General features: G+C 38.1%; 1 long non-coding RNA gene across 1 annotated transcript in view; it reads right to left on the bottom strand.

The window, feature by feature from the left end:
• Positions 1–212: 212 nt before the first annotated feature.
• The window catches only part of LOC105507713, a 46,205-nt gene continuing 27,194 nt past the window's right edge, over positions 213–19,223 (bottom strand). Inside the window, exons 3-4 of the long non-coding RNA XR_001001144.1 lie at positions 3,866–4,041; positions 213–663 (exon numbers count right to left, since the gene is read on the bottom strand). This is a non-coding gene — a long non-coding RNA (uncharacterized LOC105507713). The remainder of the gene's footprint in view (positions 664–3,865; positions 4,042–19,223) is intronic.

Below are 19,223 nucleotides of genomic sequence, written 5' to 3' on the forward strand. Positions count from 1 at the left end.
CAGCAGAATCTGAGGCATTTTTTCCACTTATTGTGGTTATTCCAAATGACACATGCCTTGCCCCCAAACGGCCATCTACTCTTCTTATAAAAAACCAATGCTATAAATTGCTTTCTCAGAGACCCAACAAATATGGGGCTCTTGGAATGGATTAAAATATGTTATTGACTTTCTGAGTATATTCTAATGGCCGAGAAGTTGCTCTTGAAATCTTTTGGAAGTTTATTAAGGTTCATAGCAATTCTTGTATTTCTCTGAAGAGCTGGAGATTATGTGTACACATACACTCATGCAAGTGCAGTGAAAAACATTCAAAAGTTTAAATACCAACTTTTAGTAGTATTTTTCAGTGGCAGAATTATGCATGCTTCTTATTTTTTCCTTTTTGTATATCTGCATTTCATAGGCTTGTTATAAAATTTAATAAAATGTATTTTACTGAGAAACTGTATGCAAAAAAAAGGAGAGAGACAGAGAAAATCAAGGTGGAAGAGAGAAAAAGAGTGAGAGAGAGAGAGAAAGAGAATGAAAAGGAGTAAATATTGAAATCTGCATTCGAATTTCTTAATAGATTTTCTCTGCAGTCATTCTTGAATTGCTGTTACCCAAAGCGCTTTGTGCTTCCATTTTCTGGTGTCAATGCCATCTGTGGCTTTTCTGTATCTGTGGTAGAAAGGCATGGTAAGTCAATGTCCATAGCGTCCCTCAGGGATTACAAAAGCCATCATCCAAAGGCTCTTACGTTCTTAATGAACATGCCCCTGAAAAGGAGCAAACCTGAAGCCCGAGGCTATTGCATATTCTTATTTTTTAGACATTGTCATTTTTAAGACAATGGGTCACAGAACTCTGCACAGAGATTCAGAAAAGATAATATCTGTTCTACTCTTCACCCTAAGACACCTGAAGTTCAGAGAGGGGATGTGATTTACCCAGCATGATCCACCTCTTCCTGTGAGAGCTCCTTCCCACCTTTTCTTGACTTCCTTGCTCAATGGCAACAGCTCTGTAGTCTCAATTTTCCTGTTAGTCAGTTTTTAGAAGCTGTGTTTGTACTACATTATCCAGATAAATAGGACCAAAAGCAAGAATATCTTGGAAACAAAGCTTCCTCTCATTTCTACTGCCATAGCTACTTTGCTTAATGACCTAAATACACCATCACTTTGGTCAGGGTATTGTTTAGTTAAGGAAGAGAGTGTTATTGAAAAGAAGTGAGCACCATCCATGCAGGGAAACATTGCTCTTAACACACTACCAGTGGAGATGTCAGGGGATGGAGAGAAAGGGAGTAGTAGAGTGTCAGATAGCAAGCTAGGGGAAATCAAGAGACTTTTCATATTTAAGACACAGAAAGAAAAATGTGTAGTCTCCAATCTGCTCAGTTCACCCAGGCTATCAAGAGCAGACCAAAGCAAAGGGGTTAGCCATTGGGCTTTGTCCTTTTGAAACAAATACCAGCTGCATTATTTTAACAGTCCAGGCCTAGGCTGCCAGACTTACACTGACTTTTATTAACTGAAGCTTGTTGGTTTCCTACAGTTGCTCTAACAAATTACCATGAACTGGATGGCTTAAGACAATGGAAATTTATTCTCTCACAGTTTTGATGGTTAGGAATCCAAAATCAAAGTTTGGGGAGGGTTGATTTCTTCTGATGGCACTGAGAAAGAACCTGTTCCATGCCCCTCTGCCAGCTTCTGGCTGTTGCCAGCAATCTTTGGTATTCTTTGGCTTGTAGATGGATCATGCCAATCTCTGTCTCTGTCATCACATGGTTCTCCTCATGTCTGTATGTCTGTGCCTCTCCTCTTATTCTTTTTGTTGTTGTTGTTTTGAGACAAAGTCTCACTCTGCCACCCAGGCTGGAGTGCAGTGGCATGATCTCTGCTCACCACAACCTCCGCCTCCTGGATTCAAGTGATTCTCCTGCATCAGCCTCCCGAGTACCTGGGGTTACAGGTGCGCACCACTACACCCGGCTAATTTTTTGTATTTTTAGTACAGACGGGGTTTCACCATGTTGGCCAGGCTTGTCTTGAACTCCTGACCCCAGGTAATCTGCCCGCCTAGGCCTCCCAAAGTGCTAGGATTACAGGTATGAGCTGCTGCACCCAGCCCTTTTCTTCTTGTAATAAAGACACCATTCATGTTGGATTAAGGGTTCACCCTACCCCAATATCACCTCATATTAATACTTATATTTGCAATTACCCTATTTCCCAACAAGGTCACCTCCTGAGGTCCTGAAGGTTAGGACTTCAACATATTTTCTTGGGGGACAAAATTCAGCCCATAACAGGGAGCAATGGGCTTAACTGAGCAATGGGCTCTCTTCCTTAATTGAGAAGAGGGTTGTGTCCAGTTGGAATGATCAAATGTGGCACTTCTGACATTGATTTGTGAGTCAGTGCTCCATGAGAAGTAAGGAAAGGGCAGTAAAGGGAATGCTCAGGGCATTTAAGAGAAGGTGACAATAAATCCATAGTGGCTGAGCTGTGAGTTTGGGCAAAGCTAATGGTGGGAGCAGGTGAGCCACCTCCAGCAGTAGCTCCTGAGGCTCAGACACACCTCAAGAGGAGAGTTGGTTGCTGGAAGACCAAGTAGGCACATGGAATGGAGGAACTTCATCTCTGGAAATATTTAAATGGTTGGGATCAGCTGCCCTCAAGATTGATAACTCTAGCCTATGCCTGCCTGTTTGCCATTATCTTTTGAGAATTCTTGCAAATATATATGAAAGCCGCCATGCTACCCTTCTTCCGTGACTCATTAGAGCAAGGGTTGCAAATGAAAAAACCTGCAGGAGCCAGGAAATAAGAGAAATGAGTGAAGGGGGGTGGGTATAGAATTCTGAAAGTTCATAGATTTTTAGTAATTTAATTGGTACTGGGCCTTAGTGCTAGGGAGGATTAAGAGACTGTTAGAGATTGTATCAAACTAAAGAGCATATGCCAGCCGGTCATGGTGGCGGGCACCTGTAGTCCCAGCTACTTGTGGGGCTGAGGCAGGAGAATGGCATGAACCCGGGAGGTTGAGCTTGCAGTAAGTGGAGATCGCACCACTCACTACAGCCTGGGCAACAGAGCGAGACTCCATCTCAAAAAAAAAAAAAAAAAAAAAAAAAAAAGAAGAGCATATGCCCTGTCTGCAGAAAGAGCCACTTGGCTAGAACTACCATGGGTAACTGTGCACGAGGGCTGTGGCTATGGAGTCAAAAAAGCAAGTGAAATTCAGTTTCCTCTCTTCTCACCAAACTGTGACCCCACTGGCCTCCCTCAGCCCAGTGGGGCACATTTTTTATAATTTATGCAAAAGTGCAGCGTGGGCAGAGAGCAGCCCTGGCTGAAGTTCATTACTGGCAGTCTAGAATGTAGGCTCTGTATTTCCAGATGTTTGCATTTCTGAAAAGAAACTGGAAATATGCGTCTTCATATGTTATCTCCTAATTTTAGGTACAAATGTTGAAACCCCCTGCACGGGCCAGTGAATCCATGCCATCAGGCTTTGTACTGCCACTATGTGAGTCTTTTGTCGTAGGAAAAGGGGGGATGGCATTACACCAATATACAAGCTTGTTGTTAGAAGGTCACAGGTGAAGGCATTGATAACACTTGCCTCCTAGAGAATTTCAGGATTAGTTATAGGAGCCAAGGGCCCAGTCAGCCCTAGCCTGACCTATCAAAGCAAACCCTTTTGAACATCTTCTGAGTGTGAATTTCTACTGTGAATGTCTGTGAATTACTAGCTATATCACCTTGAGCAAGTCATTTGACTTTTCTAAATATTTATTTAGTTTCAGCATCAAAGAATACTCTTTTGGAAACTTCTTACCATGATTAAATAAGGTAAATCTATGAAGCACCTGGTATGGCTGTTATCCAATACAGCGTTTGCTACTATTGTCAAGACTTGGCTTTGAGCACACACTGGTACCTTCTTCACAAGGATGGGCTTCAGCTTCATTCTTATTCTTTTCCCAGATTATCCCCTTGAGAAACAAAGCCTAACAATCCTACCAATGATCATTGCAGGATTCATCTGTGGGGAGCAGTAACCTTCATCATCACCTACTCTTTACAAGCATGACATAAATAGTTGTATTAAATAACATTAAGGGAACTTGAAGATTTCCTCGTTTGCCAGATGAGAAAACAAAGCCTCACAGAGAAAAAATATTCATCCATTGCCACACAGCTAAATATCAACAGAACATGAAATGCAGTTTATATTTGTGTTTTCATTTTAACGTTGAGTTTGAAAGAAGTGTATGCTTTAAATTGAAACTTTAAAGATTGTAGATATTATTTCAAGCAACACTGAGTAATAAATGTGTTCTTAATTGATTTGACAGTGAAATACAATTTTCCAATCTGAAATAAAATGTAAAAATGAAAATATGTGACCCAAACCCCACCCCTCATTCTCTACCCCATCTTTGAAGGAAATAGATTGTATTGGAAATATCTTGCATTGGGATGTAATAACAGTTTATATTTAGCTTTTTTAAGTGGAGGGTTTGCTTTGATGTCTTTTGGGGAGAACCTGGGAGCAATATGCTTGTACCTTCCATATGAACATGTAGCGAGGATTAAACGATCGGTGCCTGGTACCTCATTAGTCCTCATTCCATGGTAGCTTTGATTCTCTTTCTTATTCCTGCACCACTGTGCCCTGTGCCCCATTCCTGGCCAGAAAAGGTATTATGGATGCTATACTTACACACTATGCACTATGCAATGAGCATTTTGGGGTCAAATCAGTGTCTTTTACTTTGTTTAGATCTGGAAGCTAGTACAAGAAGTCACCATGAACACACTAAGTAAAAGTTTGTTAAATTTAATTGATTTATTATGCTGCATTCCACTGTAAGAATTCAGATTGTGCTCAGAGCACAAATTCATTTACACATTCGTTTGTTTGTATGTTTATACCCCTACCACATGTTACAAAGGATTTAAGACTACTGAAACCAATAATATAAATATTATTCTCAAGAAACTCAAGTTGTTGTTGCTTAAATAAAAGGCCAGAATAAAACTCTAGCATGTAATTTATGAAATAACTGCCTCCCTGCACTCTGAGAACTGGTATACTGACTGGGCTTCTCTCAGATGACAGCTCACACACTATATGATGGTTTAAAAGAAGGACTCATGGCTTGGAATCAGAGGACCCAGATCAGGAACTCTGAGCAAGTGAAAGTTCTCCAGGTCCACTTTGACACGACCAGGGTGATTCTTCACCAGATCTTCTCTAAGGTGCTTGGAGGAGCAGAGACTTCATGGGTGGCTTGTTTTAAATATTGCTCCGGTTCTCTTCTAGATAAAATAAATCTCATGACCAGCCCCTGTTGGACCAGCCAGTGGGGAATACTCCCATGTAGGCTCCAACATCCAGAGCAGTGAGGATTCTTGTCAGCAGGTCTTTTCTTGTAAAGAGATTTCAGAAGGGAACCACTGCAGTGAAGCCAGGTGGAGGCATGAAGATGGGTGGCACATAGTTCTGTGGGTGCCATAAGGGACAGGTGATGGCTGAAGACCAGCAACCACCTCTGATGCTAATACCCCATAAGCCCCTTCAGAAACACAGACACAACCACTGAACTGGCTGATTTACCCTAAATTGATCAAAATTAAGTTTCCTGTCACAAAGGGGAATGAAGAGCCTTACATATACATTAAGTTCAGCTATAGGGAAGGTGAGCTTTTGTGCTCCTGAGCCTGTGGACTGAAATTTGTACAATGTGCCTACAATTAGGTACGTTTATTTCTTTTTCTGATTTGTATAGAGACATATGTTCATTATAAAAATTTTGTCTGTCTTAATTGTAACACCTGTTTAGTGAAAAAAAAAAATCCTTACATTTTCGTAGAACTGTATCATTTCAATGGTATGTGTGTGTGTGTGTGTGTGTGTGTTTACTGTCTTATTTAGTCCTAATGATAACTTAATACAATAGGAATCTAGCCTTATATTATAGATGAGAAAACTGAGGCTTATACAGCGTATAAAAATTACCTGGGATCACCAACTACAAATGGGTGGAGCCAGAATTAGAACTCCTGTCTTCCAACTCTAGTGCTGCTGCCTTTTCTTTTTCTTTTCTGCAGCTCAGTTACCTTCTTTATTATAGCTCTTTGTAAAATCACCTCTTCTCTCTTTCTCAGGGCAGATCATTTCTGTCTTAGTGCAAATAAGAAAATAGACAGGAAAGGGCCTTGGGACCAGTGGAGGGAATCCCAAACATTACCATCTCTTTTGCACTAATACTCCCCAGATCTGAAGTTATGATTTTTTTTCTCCTCTTAAGCAACTGATACCAGCCAATTCTTTAGGATTTAGTCCCATAATATTATCTCACTCTACTTTTTACTCATTTACTCCAGGGTCTTTGCCCATTTCTCCCTCCTCAAGAGCCCGTTGACTAGAGGATATCAGGTAACAAGAAGATTGATGAGAGGTCTAGAGGCCACATCTGGGTCAGTGAACAGAGACCAGCAGATACTGTGTCCCTCATAAAGGAATTTTAAACACATTCATGTTTCCAGTCTAACTGGAAGAAACCTCATGTTTATCACTGGGACTCAGACTTCATTCATTCATTTATTCATCATGTATTTATCATGTGTTGAACGTCTACTTAGTGCTAGAAACCATTCTGGTGCAGGGCATTTCAAAAGGAATAGTCCTTTAATCCTATATTTACTGAGTTCTCTTTTAGTGGTAAAAAGTAAATCAAAAGATAATTGCATCTCTAGGTGCAACAATAGAACCTGACCATCTTTGTCAAGGTCTGCAATTTATGTCAATTATTGCCATTATTATAGTAATCACAAGCATTATCAGTTGTGTAGGTAGAGAGTTAGTATTGGCCTGAACAGATGGAAAAGTCTTCAACAGAAACACACATTTGAACTGGGACTTGAGTTTTGTCAGGCAGTTGACAGAGAATTGTATGATTTGCTTTTCTTGGTGGCAAATGACAAGTTGAAGATCAAGTATTTCTTTCTCCAGATTTTTAAAAATATGTTTACTTAGAACCCAGTCTCCTGCTTTTGGAAGCAATGGCTATTAAATATGGAAGCAATTATCAAAACACCTGCAAAGAAATTTCCACCGATCATTTAAGGATTTATATAATAAAATGATAAACACCAAACATATTTTAACATCAGGACCTTAATTTTAATGGCATAGACTAAGTAAAGCTGCTCAAAAGTCCAGCGCAGAACAACTAATCCTATTTAAAAACAGTCAATCTTGTTTGAGTGATGTTAAATGAAAGATCAGATATTTTAAGTCAGGGAACAACAGGAAGCTATAGTCAGGCAAAATAAGCAAAATGAACTTCTATAGACATCATCCTTACATTATCACAATTTCAGAGGGTGCCATCTTCTGTCTTCTGAATACATACTAAGAGTCAAGTGCACACATAAACCCCGATCTATCTGTTGTCATCACCTACAAGCTCATCTCACAGGCTTTACTACCTCCACACACCTGAAGACTGTTTAGAGTCCCTCATAATCCTGTAATCCTGTAAGACTAACTCCCGACATTTGGCAGCTGTTTACATAGAATCAATGTTACTCCAACTCTGTGGCATGCCTAAGGTATGGCAGTGGACTAGCCCAACACCTGAGGTCACTGGCTGTGCATTTTAATTTTTGTGAGAGCCTTTATCATTCTCACAGATATAACTAAAAATGGATGAGCCTTCAAACAGTCACCCAAAATTCCAGGTCCCAGGCACATACCAGAGTTTAACATTAAATTGACTGCAATCTAGTTCCTGCCAAAAACTTAGCTGAGAAAAATGGTATTCATGCAAGAAGTATAAGGCCTATAGTCTCCATTTACCCCTCTAGGATCCATACATAAAATGACAAAAATAGCTTTCATAAACGTGCCCATAAATGTCTTTGACAACTCAGCTCCATTTTCCCTCCTCGGGTCTATCCCATTTAATGAAAAGGTTGCAAGACTGAAAAGTACATTTGTCAGAAACCTTGCTACCAGAGGACTTGCTAGCAGATTATACCAAAGCACTAGTTTGCAAAGTTAAAAGGAGGGGAAAATAGTGGAAGGTATATTATTGTTTCTCTGGCACTGGCAGATAGCAGAGTCAGTGGGTTTTAAGACTCATGAAATGTCATGTGGCTTCCAGGCATTTTGCTGTAAGTGTTCACCTTGGTGTTGAAAACACTGTAAGAAATTTTCTGTGATCCTTGCATTATCCTGGGACCCTAAATGCTAGAGGCAACACAGGGGTTAAAGTCATGTGTTGTTCCTTCTTCTGGGAATGTTCTGCATTCAGACACACACATGGTTCACAGATTCATTTCATTCATGCTTCTGCTCAAATACCACTTTCTGATCACTCTTTATAAATGTGCACTCTTTCGTGTCACTTGATCCCCCACACCCTTTCCTATTCTTCATCATTGTACATATTCAATTTTTATTTTTTAATATGTGGTTTATTTACTCATTGATCTTCTATTGGAAAGTCAGCTCCAAAAAGCATGAACTTTGTTTTGTTCACTGTGGTATTCTTGGAAGAGTGCCTACAACATTAAAGGTACACAGTAAATGTTGGTTGAATGAATGAATGTTGAATACATGCACATATAATGAAGTATAGTTATGTGTTACTTAACAATGGAGATACGTGCTGAAAAATGCTTCATTAGGCAATTTTGTCATTGTGTGAACATCATAGAGTGTACTTACACAAACCTAGATGGTACAGCCTGCTACATACCTAGGCTGTATGATGTAACTTATTGCTCCTAGACTACAAATCTCAACAGCATGTTACTGTACTGAATACTGTGGACAGTTGTAACACATTGGTGAGTATCTGTGTATCTAAACATAGCAAACATAGAAAAGGGACCGTAAAATTACAGTATTATAATCTTATGAGACTACTGTCATATATGCTGTCTGTTGTTGACCGAACAGTTGTTATGCAGCACATAACTATAGTTAATAATAATAATAGTAATAGGTAACCTATATGAGCCATTCTATATGCTAGCACTATTCTAAGTACTGACATACATCATCCCAACCAATTCTCCCAACAACTCTGTAGTAAAGGAGACAATGAGGATTATCTCTCAGCATTCCATTCTCCTCGAGGCAGTGTTTCTATATTGGTTCAGGGGTAGAAGTGACAGCATCAAAGGGAAGCCCAGAATCTTTATCTGATGGCTGGAGGAGAGACTTCTCTCTTCTGGATAAGAAGCAGAAAGCATGTGATACAGGATACTCCTGCAGCCATTTCACTACCACAAGCTGGATCAATGTAAGGTTGAAATTAGTAAGATTTCAAAGAAGGCAAAAGACAGATACATAACTTGGGCCTATGGTTACAACACTGAGCGGCTGCAGCAAGCCTTGCCTGAAGCTCATCCTACTTCTTTCACTTATATAAACCAATAAATTTCCTTGATTATTTAATCTAGCTTGAAGGATTTTGTTGTTGTTACTTGCAACTGAAAGCATCTTAACAAATCCAGGTAGATACTATTTAGTATCTGTGTGACCTAAAGCAAATCATTGAACCTCTCTCTGCTTCTGTTCCCTCATTTTTAGAGTGAGGATAATAATACAACTTAGTTCTGGATTTGTTGTGGGGATTAAAAAATAATGTAGGTAAAAGCACCAAGCATAGTACCCAACACATAGTAAGACATTAGTACATATGATCTAACATTACTTTAAGAAACTTTACAATGAAAGGAAGAATGGAGGAGTGTAATTGTTTTAGGTAAAACATATGACCATATTTATTCTCATGGCAACTTTTAGATGCCTCTGTTACCATGCATATGTATTTTGACACTTTGTTTACCTGTCAACCTCCTGTGAGCTTCTAGAATCTAGGAGGCAAGACCATGTCTTAATGTTCTTTGTCCCAGTGTCCCAGTGTGCAGCATTGTGTAAGGCATATGGCAGGTATTTCATTGAAGTTTCTTGAACTAAAGAATTAACTTGTGAGAAACGAGCCTGAGAAGAATAAAGAGTTAAGTGTTGGAAAAAGCATAACTAATGGACTAAGTTTCAGGGGCAGGCAGAAGGAGAGGTGACCAGAGCCCAGGTGAAGAGATTAGCCTCAGAAAGGAGGAAGGTTAATAACCAGTGGGATCCAATTTCTGCCCCCCAATGACCATCATCACATTTCTTTTAGAGCTATGCACACAGCCAGGCACTAAATATTTCCCAGTGACTATGACTACAGCAAAGCTTACTAAAACCATTTGTAACAGAAAAAATATCACAGTGAACTTTCCTTCACAGGGGCTGGGGCCAGTGAATTCATGTTTATGTTACAAATGAAACTGAAAATGACTTTTTAAAGAGATAATCGTGATATGTCTTTAATATTAATCTTCACTACATAATACAGTATTGTGAGAATGGAACATCTTCAACAGAGAAGCGACAGAAGTTTCATAAGCTCCCAAGTTACGTTAATAAAAATTGTAATAAATATCTTGACACTGTCTAGTAGTAGTTTTAGAAATATTTCATTTTTTTCTTTACCGTTAGGTGTGTTGAGGGGAACAAAGCATGTATTGTTACTCTTCTGTAAACATGGATTAATCATGGATCAAATCATTTGTAGTAAACCAAGTTCAACAATACCATTGTTCCTGAATTAAGCAGCAGCAATAATGTCCCTGATACAGGATTGTCCCTGGGGATACAGAGATAATCGAGGCATGACTCTGCCCTCATAAAAATTACACTTTTTCTTAACTCACATCCAGCTATTGATATCAGGTTTAAGGAGGAAGAAGGCAATAAAAGACGATTAGGTAAACTTGAGGATTCTGCTTTTTTTTTTTTTTTTTTTTAATACAGTAGCAAGGCATCTCTTGGGCCTAATCAAGATCAAGCCGAATCTTTCATATACCTAGCTAACATTTTCCACTTTTGTGATTATCCAGTGCTCCCATGTAACCCAGGCTGCACTGGTGGGCATATGCTCCCCTTCGTGGAGATTTAAAATGTTATGTAAGTAAAAAGCACAACAGAAACACTTATTAACCACTTTTGAGCAAGTCTAAGGGGGGCAGGTGTGTGGACTGTTCCACAAGTTGTCTCAGAACCTTTATTTTTGTGCATTGGAAGATCTGTTTCTAGTTTGGACTCATGCAGGAAGTGGTTTGCATTGCCAGAGGTAATTTAGATGTTCTTTTCAACTTTTCCCACAACTGCATCCTTCCTCCTTTCTACTCTCCTACCCCACAATTGCCAAAGCTCATGAAGACAAAAATACTTTCATTAGAGAGAGAAAGCTGCAGCATGATGCATGGCCAGCACTTTGCAGAGCAAGATAGAAAAAATCAAGGGTTTGTAGGCTATACATCAGTGGGTAAAGTCCTAGAAATTAAGGATGTACCGTAAGTACAAACTTTTGGGCAAATGCATCAGCAAAGCTTTAGACTCAGTAGAAAGGTCCTAAAAGAAACAGCAGACACCCCAGCATCCGTGCCACACATGTGACTAGAGTAAGAGATTCTTAAGGAAGACACAGACTGTCCCAGATAAGGGGTTGGTTATCATCACTTCCCTAATGATAGTAGAGTACATTTATTCAATGTTGACTATGTATCAGGTGCTATGTTAGTGCATTATGTACTCAATTCATACTTACTCTAATTTGATCCAAGACAACCCTTTAAATTCACTACAATTACTATCTTAATTATGAATAAAGATAATGAGACTCTCAATAGCAAAGATACAGAAACAACTTAAGTGTCCATTAGTGGATGACTGGATAAAGAAATTGTGAGATATGTATATATAGATATATCTATATATATGTACAATTCAGTCTTTAAAAAGAATAAAATCATGTCTTTTGCAGCCACATGGATGAAACTGGAGGTCACTATCTTAAATGAAATAAGCCAGATAGAGAAAAGTCAAATATCACATGTTCTCACTCATAAGTGAGTGCTAAAAATGTGTACACATGGACATAGAGAATGGAATTATCAACAGCAGAGACTCAGAAGAGGGCAGGGAAAGGCAGTGAATAATGAGAAATTACAGGATGGAGGAAGGTAGTGGATAAAGAGAAGTTACTTGATGAATACAATGTATGTTAGACTCAGATGATGGATCCACAAGAAACCTTGACTGAACCACTATGTAATCTGTGCATGTAACAAAATTGCACTTGTACCCTGCAAATTTATACAAATTAAAAACAACAGATAAAAAAGTAACTGCCCAAGATTACCTGGCCAGAACTCAAAAGTATATCTCTCTAACTGAGTTTGCTTGTGACCTCTATATTCGAGTACTGTTTTATCAGGGAGGAACTGGAAACTAATAGAAAAATTCATCATTGACCCTTTATGATCTGTGCTGTGTATGCTTCTTATAGTTGCAAGTCGTATATAATGTTTTTGTTCCCTAGCATGCATTTTTTCATTTATTTGAACTTTTTTCTTTCATAAAATATAACTGTAAAATAATACCTGAAATGCTCCTGGAGATAAAAGACAAACATACAAATTTCAAGAAGTACCTGGAATACATACAAATTGGAACATTGCTTATTTGTGAAAGAATCAACTAGATATTCTAGAACTGAAAATGCAAGAATAAAAAGTAAGGACCTATAGGATGAATTTAGCAGCAGTAAAATGACAAAAAAAAAAAAATTTGAAGAGAAAGATACTTAAATATATAGAAGGTTTAGCATGCATTTAATTGGAGTCCCAAAAGGAGAAAAGGGAAGGGGCAGAGGTTATAAATTCTTTAATTGATGTTGAGTTGCATATTCATTTTTCATACTTAACCTTTTCTGAAATAAAGATGTATCTTACAGTTTGATATCTTTTTTTTTGAGCCGGAGTCTGGCTTTGTCGCCCAGGCTAGAGTGCAGTGGCGCGATCTCGGCTCACTGAAAGCTCCGCCTCCTGGGTTTAGGCCATTCTCCTGCCTCAGGCTCGGAATAGCTGGGACTACAGGTGCCCACCACCATGCCCGGCTAATTTTTTGTATTTTTAGTAGAGAATGGGGTTTCACCGTGTTAGCCAGGATGGTCTCCATCTCCTGACCTCGTGATCCCCGGCCTCGGCCTCCCAAAGTGCTGGGATTACAGGCGTGAGCCACCGCACCCAGCCACAGTTTGATATCTTACATATCACTTTTACTGACACTGGGCATCAGTTATCAATGATCATTCTTGTGCACGTTTGAATATCAAAAGGATAACCACGAAAACTTCCAGAATGGGAGGTCAGTTATTTGGAAGAAAATCTCAAGGACGATAATGCAACACTCTTTTCACCTCCCTAGGAAACAAATGTTTGTGGGGAGAGAATGAAGGAGATCAATCGGAATTGTTTAACAATGTTCTCAAAGAGGTCAGTAGTAGGCTAGCTTTACATAATTTCAAAGCCAGATTGAGAGTCTATCACCATAGCTTTTTGTTCCTTTATGGAATCTTTGAGAATATGCTATACACAGACAGTAGTCAAAATGTGATTAGGAAAATTTGGATTCTTAGTGGGAAAAAGTTGTGGGAGTATCTATGTTGGTAATTGTTTTGCATATATTTTCCTTATTGAGTATTGTGATGATGAATTCTATATATCAACCTGGCTTGGCCACAGTGCCCACATATCAGGTCAAGCATTATTCTGTATGTTTCCATGGGTGTATTTTTGGATGAGTCTTACTTTTATTTATATCAGTAGACTTTGAGTAAAGCAAGTGCCCTCCATAATGTGGGTGGGCCTCATCCAATCCATTGAAGTCCTGAACAGAACAAAAGGCTGACCTCACCTAAGTAGGAGGGAATTATCCAGCAGACTGACTTTAGACTTCATGTGCAATATTGGTTCTTCTTGATTTCCTGACAGACTGCCTTTGGACTTGAACTGAAGCTCTTTCCAGAGTTTCCAGCCTGCTAGCCTCCCCATCAGATTTTGGACTGACTAAGCTTTCACAATCACATGAGCCAATTCCTCAAAATAAATATATTTATTTCTGTATACACATCCTATTGGTTCTGTTTCTCTGGAGAACTCCAACAAATATAGATCTAAACAATGACATATAACACAACTTTGTCTTAGAAAAAGAGCTTCTGCAACAAGAATAAGATCCAAATTCTTAAGTGACAAGGGTATACGTTATAGTTTAATTAATCAGCCATGAGTCTCTTCTTTTTTTTTTTTCTTGGATATGTGAATTAATCATGCAAGTTATAATTGACGGTATTATGAACATGATGAAATACAGTATTTAAAGAGATAATGATTGAAAAGTTCCCTGATAAAAGATCTCAATCTACAGATTTCAAATGTCCATTGAGTTTCAAGCATGATTTAAAAAGAAAGGAGAAAGAAAAGAAGGAAATCCACATCCAAATATAGTGAAAGTGTAGAAATACAAAGCCAAAAACAAAGGGAAAAAACATTAAAGACATTATCTTTAGAGGAGTAACAGTAATACTGACCCTGACTCCTCCTAATTAAAATCAGTGGAATGGATGTCATTAAGGCACTAAAAGAAAACACTTGCCAACTTAGAATTTTATAGCCAATCAAATATTTATCAAGCATAAAGATGGTGCCAGCACGGTGGCTCAGGCAGGTAATCCCAACACTTTGGGAGGCCAAGGTGGGAGATTCACCTTAGCCTAGGAGTTTGAGACCAGCCTGGACAACATAGTGAGCCCTTGTGTCTACAAAAAAATTTTTAAAAATGAGCTGGGTGTGGGTAGTCTCAGCTACTCGGGAGGCTGAAGGGGAAGGTTTGCTTGAGCCCAGGAGGTCAAGGCTGCAGTGCGCCGTGATTGCGCCACTGCACCCCAGCCTGGGCTACAGAGTGAGACCCCGTCTCAAAAAAATAAAATTATAAAATATAAAGTAAAATAAAGCTGGGATAAGATAGTCTTCAGTAAGTAAGTACTCATAAAATCCACAAGACAAACTGCTCTAAAGAGTACTTAGTGGCATCCGGAAGACACAGGAGGAATGGAAAGCAACCAAAATGCATTATGATGGGAATAAAGCTAAATCAACATTGTATATAATGATAACAATTTGTTTCATGTTAAAACATAGAGCAAACTTATATATACACAAAAACATGTAAGTCAAGAGAAGGTAAACAAAGTGAAAGTGTGTAAAGGTCTTTGTATTGTCCCGGAGGAGGTAAAATTACCAAGTACTATTAGATTTTGGTAAGTCAACGGTGCGTGTTATAATTTCTAGTGTAATTACTCACAATAAAAGAAGGGTTGCATTCAAACTAGCAAAGAAAAATGTAATAAAAAAATTCAAAAGAATTTCACCAAGGGATGAAAGGAAATATAATAATATGAATATAATAAAAACAAGACAAATAGAAAGCAAATATTAGGTTAAACTACCTGAACTTGTTGCTTTATAAGAAAAAAAATGGTGATACATTGCCAATTTTATCTAACTCATCCTGTAGTAAGTACATATATCCCTAAGTCTATGAGGAATAATAATATAGGTATCAGACTTCACATTGGCAACACTGCATCGATGAGCCAGTGAAGCAATATCTTCAGAGTTCTGGGTGGAAAAAATGCAAAATTTGGAATTATTTAATCAGCCAAGCCACTAAAAGCCAAGTTGAGATATTTTTGGACAAAGGAGAACTTAATTGTCCAAAATGGTCTTATTTTTGGACAAATAAGAACTTTAGAAGTCTGTGTCTACACACCCTCTATTGAAAAATAACCCAAGGAGATATAGTACCAAAGAAAAAGCAAACCCAGGTACAAACTTGCTTTGTTTTATGACACTTTGCTTTATTGAGCTTCACAGATTGTGTGTTTTTTACAAATTGAAGACCTGTGGCAAGCCTACATTGAGCAAGTCCATTTTTCCAACAGCATGTGCTCACTTCATATCTCTGTGTCACATGTTGGTAATTCTCACAATATTTCAAAATTTTTCATCATTATTATATTTGTTATAATGATCTGTGATCAGTGATCTTTCATGTCACTATTGGAATTGTTTTGGGGCACAATGAACCTCACCCATATAAGATGGGGAACTTAATTAATAAATGTTTGTGTCCTGACTGCTCTACTGACCAGCTGTTTCCTGATCTCTCTCCTTCTCCTCAGGCTTCTCTATTCCCTGAGACACAACAATATTGAAATTAGGTCAATTAATAACCCTACAATCGCCTCATTTTTAAGTGTTCAAGTGAAAGGAAGAGTTGCACATCTCCCACTTTAAATCAAAATCTAGAAATGATGAAGTTTACCAAGGAAGGCATGTTGAAGGCTGAGATAGGCTTCATGTGCCAAATAGCCAAGTTGTGAATGCAAAGAAAAATTATTGAAGAAAATTAAAAATGCTACTCCAGTGAACACATGAATCATAAAAAAGCAAAACAGCCTCATTACTGACATGGAGAAAGTTTTAGTGGTTTGGATAGAAGATCAAATCAGCCACAACATTCCCTTAAGCAAAAGCCTAATCCAGAGCAAGTCCCTAGATTTCTTCAATTCTGTGATGACTGGGAGATAAGTGCGTAAGCTGCAGAAGAAAAGTTTGAAGGTAGCAGAAGTTGATTCATAAGGTTTAACAAAAGACTTCTCCGAAGCATATAAGTGCCAGGTGAAGCAGCAAGTGCTGATGGAGAAGCTACAGCAAGTTATGCAGAAGATATAGTTAAGATCATTAATAAAAGTGGCTATACCAAACAACAGATTTTCAGTGGTGACAAAACAGCCTTCTATTGGAAGAAGATGCCAGCTTTCATAGCTAGAGATTAATCAATGCCTGGTTCTGAAGTTTCAAAGTATAGTCTGACTCTCCCCTGACTTAGCCCAGGGGCTAAGGCAGCTGGTGAATTTTAAGTTGAAGCTAATGCTCATTTACCATTCCAAAAATCCATGAGCTCTTAAGAATTATGCTAAGTCTACTCTGCCTATGTTCTATAGACGAAATAACAAAGCCTAGATGACAGTGTACCTGTTTGTAGTATAGTTTACTGAGTATTTTAAGCCCACTGTTGTGACCTACTGCTCAGAAAAAGATTCCTTTCAAAATACTGCTGCTCATTGACAATGCACCTCATCACCCAAGATTGCTAATGGAGATGTACAAAGGGATTAATGTTGTTTTCATGTCTGTTTACACAACATTCGGTCTGCAGGCCATGAACCATGGAGTAATTTCAACTATCAAGTCTTCTTATGTAAGAAATACATTTTGTAAGGCTATCGCTGCCATAAATGGTGATTCATCTGATGGATCTGAGCAAAGTAAATCGAAAAAAACTTTTGGAAAGGATTTACCATTCCAGATGCCACTAAGAACATTGGTAATTTTGGGGAGGAGGTGAAAATGTCAACATAATAGGAGTTTGAAGGAAGTTGATTCCAACCTTCTTGGGTGACCATGAAGGGTTCAAGACTTCAGTGGAGAAAGTAATTGCAGATATGGTGGACATATCTCTTGCATGAGAATTAAAATTAGAAGTGGAGCCTGAAGACATGATGAATTGCTACAATCTCATGATTAAACTTGAACAAATTAAGAGTTGCTTCTTATGGATTAACAAAAAAAGTGGTTTCTTGAAAAAGCTCACCATCTATTCCTTGTAAAGATGTTGTTAACATTGTTGAAATGGTAACAAGGAACTTAGAATATGATATAAACATAGCTGATAGAGCAGCAGCAGAGTTTGAGAGGATTGCCTCAAATTTTGAAAGTTCTACAGTGGGTAAAATGCAATCAAATAGCATCACATGCTGCAGAGAAGTCTTCCATGAAAGGAAGAGTCAATTGATGTGACAAATTTTATCTTATTTTAAGAATTGCCACAGCCATTCCAGCCTTCAGCAACTACCACCGTAATCAGTCAGCAGCCATCAATATCGAGGAAAGACCCTTCACAAGCAAAAAGACTACAACTGGCTGAAGGCTCAGATAATTGTTAGCATTTTTAGCAATAGGGCATTTTAAAATTAAGGCATGCCCACTGTTTTTTAGACATAATGCTACTTCACACTTAATAGACTAATAGGATAGTATGAATACAACTTTTATGTGCACTGGGAAACAAAAAAATTCATATGATGGCTTTACTGCGATATTTGCTTTATTGCAGTGGTCTGGAACCGAACCCAAAATATCTTGGACATATGCCTGTAATAGAATAACATAACATACAGTAAACAGTGGCAGCTGGTTATAAACTGAAGATTAAAAAAAAGATATAGAAAGAAATCTAAAAACATGGCTTGGAAGATTCCTATCAAATGGCAAAGTTTTAATGTAGAGTATTGTTTCTCAATCAAGGACTATATTGTTTCCTGGAAAAATTTGATAATGTCTGAGAACACCTTTGGTTTTTACAACGGAGTGGAGATTGCTACTGACATCTAGTGAGTAGAGGCCTAGAATGCTGCTAAACATCCTACAGTGCATAGGACAGCTCTCCATAGCAAAGGACAGTGGGGCCCAAAATGTTAGTAGTGTCAAGGTAGAGAAACTCTGATGTAAAGTCCACATTTCCTTCATCTTGTACCAAACCATATTACTTAGTTCTATATCAGTGACATGTACAAAATAATAATAATAATATTGAGAGTCTTCAGTAGGATTATGTAAAAGAATAGAACGGTTATTACATAATAATGTAATTAAGAGAAATGGTTGGTGAAGGGAGGAAAAAAATGAAAGGATGTGCACATTCCAAATCACCTGGAAATCTTGCTAACGTACAGATTTGATTCAGGAGATCTGGGATGAAGTCTGAGATTTTTGGATATCTCACAAGCTTTCAGGTTTTTTTCCTTCCTTAAAACTTTGATTATTTTACTTTTTAGCCTTGGTGTTTTGAGATTTTACCAGGGAAGCCTCCACAACACCAACTTATTGATCACTTATTTTATGTTTTCTATTATTATTTTATTTGAAAATAATAATCATTAAACATGTGCCATTGGAGCTCCCTTTGTCAATTTTAAATTACTAGCAAGCAAGAATTAACACTTAAATAAGTTTGCTTTGATTCCTTATGATTGTATTCCTCTCCCTTTAAAGACAAGTGAGAGCTTTTGGATTTCTTTGTATTTTAATTTTATATTTATCTTTCCTCTAGTCAGAATACCTTTAAGGCCAGAGTTTTGCTGGTTAAACACATGGTTGTGTTTATATAAGACATTCATTCATTTA

Source organism: Colobus angolensis, unplaced genomic scaffold, assembly GCF_000951035.1.
Source record: "Colobus angolensis palliatus isolate OR3802 unplaced genomic scaffold, Cang.pa_1.0 Scaffold152, whole genome shotgun sequence".
Lineage (NCBI taxonomy): Eukaryota > Metazoa > Chordata > Mammalia > Primates > Cercopithecidae > Colobus > Colobus angolensis.